Below are 6000 nucleotides of genomic sequence, written 5' to 3'. Positions count from 1 at the left end.
GCACTGCTTGTGCCTACATTCGTACTGCGGTTGTTGCATGTTCTCCTGGGCTGCTCCCTGTTATTGTCAATCAAGCCCTGCTTTAAAGCATCCTCGATTTGTACCCCCATCTCGTGCAAATCTGAAAAGGTGGGAAAGGGAAGAACAATCATTTTCTGCATAAGCTTGGGCTGGAGATTGCGCACAATCATCTGAATTTGCTCTTTATCGGTGGGCCTTAGGGTCATTATTGAGGCCTTGGCCCTCGACCAGGTTACGAACTCAGAAAAGCTTTCTTTAGACTCCTGCCTTATTGTCTCGAGATCATGGGTTGTAATCTCGATTTGCGTGTTATAAGAGTACTGTACAATGAAAGCCTCGGCCATCTCATCCCAGTTCCGCTTGACATCATCTTTTAATTTTGCGTACCAGATGGCCGCCACACCCGACAGGGTCCGGCCAAACAATGAAAGTTTCTATAATCTGGTGAGGCCCATCGGCCTTAGTATGTCGGAAAATAAATGTAGATGCACCATGGGATCCCCGGATCCGTCAAAATGGTTGATTTGTGGCATCTTGAACCGATCTGGCAGCGTCACAGCCGCAACGGTATACTCGTCCTCAATATCTGGGATGGACTTTACCCCTTGGGACTTCTTGAACAACTTTTCAAGCTTGCTCAACTTCAACGCCGTAGGGTCCACCTCGAACTCAAAGGGAGAGTCCGATTGATTGATAGGCGTAGGTGCCTTGGATAGTTGAGGTAAAATCGGGGGCGAAGCCGGCCCCGTTGGGATGTCTGTATCCTCTTAGGCATTCTGGACATTGGCTGTCTCCTCAGGTATTGGGACTCTTGTTGGGGGAGGAGCCTGGTGTGAAACGGATGCTCCGGTTTGCTGCTGTAACCGGGTAATTAGCTCTGCCTGTTGGGCCATAACAACGGCCTGCTGTTTGGCAAATTCTGCTTGACGAACAGCGTCCTCTTGCATGGCTTTCATGCTCTCCTGGGGCTAGCGAACCATGTCTTCCATCCCTGACATACTGCCCTGATTTATCTGAACTGCCGGTGTATCTGCCCCTGTAGTAGACTCGAAAATCTCAACCCAACTGTTCACAGACCACTGATCTAGCAATCTCGGTACTGATATACTGTGTTTTCTCGATCTCCGCCTAGCAACCGGGGGTAAAGAGTAGAACACTGGTTGTCCGTCTACCAGATCCTCAGATCGATGAAGTCGACGACCTCTAGTCCAGAGTGTTTGGGGAATATCTGCTTGGTCGGAAGCAATTGTGCTAAACTACCTAGCAAAAAGATAAATAAAGCAATAATAAGGAAATAAACAACCGAAAAACGGACAACATAACGGGTTAAATAAACACAACACGCAGTTGGGTATAACAACACGCAGTCGATAAGCTGAAAACACCGTTCTCAAACACTGATCGTTGTTCCCCAAATCACTGCCCCCAAAACTAAATCTGAAACCCGCAGATAACGGATTCTCAAAATACTGAACTAACGCCCGCATGCCTGATGCCCAAACTTGTGAACTGATACATGCATTCCTGTAGAGATGCACTCTAAAAGCATATATCAAACAAGTGAGGGCCAAAACACCCCTATGTTGGGGTAGGGTTTCCCTGTCCTATGTTGTCAGGAGCTAAAGTTTCACTACGCACGCAGTGATTTCAAACAACCTAGAATCGGGTAAGCAACCTGTCCTAGTTTAGAATAGTCACTATGGATTCCGAATATGCACTAGGTCAAATGGTCAAAAGGGTGCCCCGGTGACAACCGGGGTTTGTGTTCCCATCGTGGCAAAGCCCGTAATCGGTCAGCCTTATGGCAGGCTTCTCGAAGAGAGCCTCCAACAAACCGTTCAAGAATAGCAGATGGCAAACACTGTGTCCTAGGTGTACCATTGCAAATGCAATGCAAAGTAACACATAAATGTAATCAAAACAAGGTATCATGAGTTCGAGTCAAGTTCTCAACTCCCCAGCAGAGTCGCCAGAAACTGTAGACGTTCCCGAACGTCTCAGGAGGGAATCCCGTTCTGTTCATTTGAGCTCACTACAGTTCTGACTCAAATTGTCACGGTTCTTAATTTGATCTTACAAAGTGCAATGCAAGACTAATAAATCACCAAAGAGTCCAAATCCGGGAAATCATTTTTGGAAAACAGATTTTTAGAAAAAAGTGTCAAACATGGACTGCTTTGCCAGATACAGAGTCACCACCTAAATATTTATTTTAAGGGAATTTACGAAACCCTGACTCGTTGCCTAAGGCTACGTGTCCGTCATCACCAAAGTTGCCTCAGCTCGGGAACTTGGGTACGATTGGGAAAGGTCAACTATGAGCACCCCCGCTCGCCCGATCAAAGATCGGCCTCTACTAACCATGATATCGATTTTTTGAAAACATTATGTGTTCTTATACCGGTTTATTAGCCTAGAATTACTACGTGATGCGCACAACATACAAGTATAGATTGGCTTGCCTAAGTTGGAACAAAGCATCGTATATCCGTTTGTTTTGAAAAATGGATTGAAGTTTGCTCCTCGCAAGTGGGCTAAAATACAGGTTTCGATGAATCATTCCAACTCAAGCAACCCAACCTTCACCTACAGGCATTCAGGCTGTTATATCACATAAGCACATAGCCTCATGGTAAGCATGCTATCATGGCAGTCACTCACACACATGCAAGGATGCTAAAGCATAAAAGCTTACCGAGTACTCTAAGCCAAAAGAGAAGCTAATTAAAAATCATTCATGAATCCTAACTATGCTGAGATGCCTAATGCAACACATGCAAAAATGCAACTTAAGATAGGCTCGGCTACTCTAAGATGGCATATGAGATGCAACAGATGACATGTATTCAATTTGGAATTGAAATACAATGTAGTTAGCATGATGCGCCAAGCCCGGTGCATGCAAGACAGATGAATGAATGCAAACATGCGAGCATAAGTATGCTAATTAAAACATGTCCTAATCTAACCATTGAAAGCAGTTAAATAAAAGGGAGAAAGAAGTGGGGGTTGGAAGACATGCACGCACGCACGCACACTTATTACACAACTGCCCTCGCTTAGAGGGTCCGAATAAATATTACACAACCAAATAAATGATTAACTACTCAATTAATTATTACAGAACTTCTAATTGATTAGCGAATTGAATGCAGAAGGAAGGTGGCCGCAGCCCTGCCTCGGAATGATGGGATGATGCATGCTCGATTCGTCTCGCCCAGAAACCCGGTACCATGCCACTGCTGCCTCTGTTTACACTGCCTTGCTCCTCTGAAATTTATGAAAGTTTCCAGAATCCTTCTGAATCACTCCCTGAGTGTTGTGGAATGTCACCGGCCATAATTCAAGTCCACCGGCCACTGGAAAGTGGTCATCGGCTAGTTTTAAAGCCATCGGCCATTTATTTTGGGTCGGTCGGCACTGTATGTGGCCGGTCGGCCAAAACTTCCTGCAGAACCCTGTTTTGACAGCAGCAGAGGACAGACAGTGCATGGCAAGGAATTTTCAAAGCAATGTGTGCATGGTCACTCTCCCTATCATACTATGGACTCAAGGGAGTGTGGCCCTCGGTACTTGGGCCACCAGTCACGCATTTCGATGCATGATGGCCAAAGGCACCAAGCTTGCAAATCAATGTAAATGCATGCAACAAAACAAATGAATGCCTCACGCCCTATCATGTTGAGATCAAGGGCATCGGCGACCGAGGATTGAGATGTGTTTCGTCACTTTGAGTACGAACACACCTCACTCCTTGTGTTTGGTTTGACACCCTAAACCAAACACAATGCTATGTATGTATGCTATGTGCAATGCGAAGTAATGCAACTAATGCAATGCAATATGAGCATGCTAAGCTAATGCAACATGACACTACCTAACCATGCAAGCCAAACTAATGCAATGTGAACATGTCAAGCATACAACGAGACTATGTAATGCAACTAGCTAAACAACATGCAAACATGATACAATGTAAGCATGCAACCAATGTAATACAACATGTCAATCATGCAACTTATATACAAGGATGGACTTAAACTGAAATGGGAGGCCTTAGCCATGCCCCAAAACAGTGGCCAAACGTACTAAAAATGATGGACAAATGCTCATGCAAACATGCACACCAATAACTAAGGCATAAAAGGGAGCATTCTATTACAACTATTATGACCACACATGGCATGGATTATGCAACCAAAAACAGAGTTTTAGTTCGTCAAAATACACCCCAAAATCCACATGAATGGCATCCCAAATGACTTAAACAAAAGGCATGCAGTATGACCCATTTCAAGGCACAAAAGAACAACTCTTGAAAGCATGAAAGGAATGATGAATGCAAGCATACAAGCATGGATTATGGACTGAAATAGCATGGGAAATGACTCCAAATCACTGAAACAACCCAACTATAGCATGCTTATGGCTTACACACTCAAGGCCTACAAGCTAGAATGCAAAGGGGCTATACAAAACATGGCAAACATGACTCTAAAGACCCAAGATAGACCTTAAACATGATGAAATAGGACTAAAAGCTTCATGGAGTCAAACCAAAATCATGCTAAAATGTCATCTCACAACATGATACATGTTAGACCAAAACATGAGATTACAAGGCAAGCATATAATGCATGAAATGGACCATCAAACCAACTAAAAAAAGAGGTATAATATGACCAAATATCACCAAATACCTACTAAAATGATGCTAAAAACCACTAAGCATGCATGCTACTCTTATGAGCCAAAAACATAAGCAAAAGAGAGACAAAGGGAGAGGGGTGTCCGTCCCCTATGCAAGACCTCAAAACCTCTTCTTCACCACTGAAAATCCTCTGGATTTCAATGGTGAGAATGCCAACACACGAAGGTTCCCGAAGCTCAAAAAAGAAAGTACAAAAAGGGCCAAACAAGGCCTAAGAGGGGGTGGACAACCCCCAACACCAAAGTGACCTTAATGAAGTATCTTAAACACAAAAAAACAGAACTTTTATATGTTATACACAAAGCTCAAAACAGCATGCAAAGTAGGTTAAAAGCTAGTGCAAGAATGGTAAATATAAAGCAATAGTGCTCACCCTTGAAGAACACTTGAAGAACCAAAACTCCAGCCCCCTTTTCTGATCAAAACCAACTCAAAAGCTCCAAGAACAACCTCTCAACACCTCAATAACCAAGGTAAGGTGTAACACTAGGTGTCTTAGTGCAAAACTAAGAACAAAACATACTTTTAGGCCCTCTAACACACACAAATGTAGAGAGAGAGGGAGATATATATAGAGAGAATGATATATATCATATATCAGATGTATAAGTCTGATTTTGCTCAACCTCTTCAAAGGAGAGGGAGGGCCCTCTTATATAGACAAGGCAAAGGCCTAAGCTTCCAAGAGAAGCTAAACAAAAAGGGGTCAAGGCTTCTTAAAGAAGCTAAGGCTAAGGGGCCAAGGCTTCCTGAGGAAGTTGAGACAGGGGTCCAAACTTCTTGAGGAAGCTAAGACAAAGGTCCAAGCTTTCTCAAGAAGGTAGACCAAAAGGGTGCAAAGGGTGCAAATCCCTCCATACACGTGTATGGAGGACAGGTCTGTGCACTCCAGCTGGCACAGCTGGCATGCACAATGCCTGAAAACTGCAAAAAGGAGGTATCGGCCAGAGGAAAGGACTATCGGCCAAATAAATGGCCGGCCGACCACACAAAGAGCCGATACACCTAACAGAAGTGCCGACTGACCAAATATTTGGTCGGTAGCAGAAAAAGCAAGGTTGGTGGCTTCATGCCACGGCCGATGGGTCTTAGGGGATGGCTAACAAGCCACCTCCTACCCTCAAGCGCAAAAACAAACAAGTTCTTGGTCCACAGCCAAGCACAAAACAGTCAAGTCAAAAGATCCTAAGGCAAGGCGCGCAGCCGAGTCCTTCGGGATCTCAAAATGAACACGAACATGGATGATCACCGAGTGTTCAAACGATGAC

This window comes from Camellia sinensis, chromosome 4 (genome assembly GCF_055761805.1).
Source record: "Camellia sinensis isolate YWXY chromosome 4, ASM5576180v1, whole genome shotgun sequence".
NCBI classification, from domain to species: Eukaryota; Viridiplantae; Streptophyta; class Magnoliopsida; order Ericales; family Theaceae; genus Camellia; species Camellia sinensis.
The sequence above is the reverse complement of the archived record's forward strand: the minus strand, read 5'-3'. Positions refer to the sequence as shown.